General features: G+C 43.5%; 1 pseudogene; it reads left to right on the forward strand.

Annotated features, from left to right (window-relative positions):
• The first annotated feature begins 470 nt into the window (after positions 1–470).
• On the forward strand, positions 471–589 carry LOC118614678 (annotated as a pseudogene).
• Positions 590–898: the final 309 nt, after the last annotated feature.

Raw genomic sequence — 898 nt, forward strand, 5'->3', positions numbered from 1 at the left:
CCACACATTTCAAATTTACTCTCCTCCCAGGCTCGACTAATTTTTGGGTTGCTGGGTGTTGTGGGACACATTCATAGTGACAATAGGCAATCGGCAGCATGTGAGTGATAAGAGTATTCCAGGAAATCAGTCCTGTGCCGTAACATCCAGCAATAACATACTTACACAAGGAAATAACTGCAGATTACTTAAATATTTACCCTAAATTCATATGAAACAAATCCCTAAATCAAAATACCCTCAGCCAGGTCCCCAAAATGCCCATAGCCACTCCAATGCCATCTGACAAGGGGAAGCATGAGGGAGAGAAAATTGGGGTAAAAAGAGACAATTGGCGTAGCCTTTTGTTTTAATGAATTGTGGTTAAATATTCTACTTTTGCAGATGTGGTTCCATAGTATAGCAGTTAGCATGTCTGCTTTACATGCAGAAGGTCCTGGCTTTGTGCCCCAGTGGAGCCATGGTCCATGGTCTATGGCCATGCCGCCCCGAACAAGCCCTGTCCCATCTGATCTCAGAAGCTAAGCAGGGTTGGGCCTGATTAGTACTTGGATGGGGGACCACCTAAGAAGACCAGGTGCTGTAGGTGCAAACTTTTGCAACATTTATAAAAACACACAAACATGTAATAGATCACTAGTTTCCCTCCCAGGATTTAAAAAGCGCCCATGCAAGTGAGGAGCTCGGCAACGTAAGCTTTTTTAGCTTCTCCTTAAATCCATCTCTGTCAGAGACTATCTGAGGACGTGACAACACTTAGCTGACACTCAATTAATTATTATTAATTGGAGACTCGTGGTAAATCCATCGTGGTCTTTGAAGGCAGAGATCCTTGGCTCTATCCCGAGACTCAGACCAAATGATGAAAGGACAGGAATATAGTACTTCATCTGAAAGG

Source organism: Rousettus aegyptiacus, unplaced genomic scaffold (genome assembly GCF_014176215.1).
Source record: "Rousettus aegyptiacus isolate mRouAeg1 unplaced genomic scaffold, mRouAeg1.p scaffold_m13_p_2, whole genome shotgun sequence".
Lineage (NCBI taxonomy): Eukaryota > Metazoa > Chordata > Mammalia > Chiroptera > Pteropodidae > Rousettus > Rousettus aegyptiacus.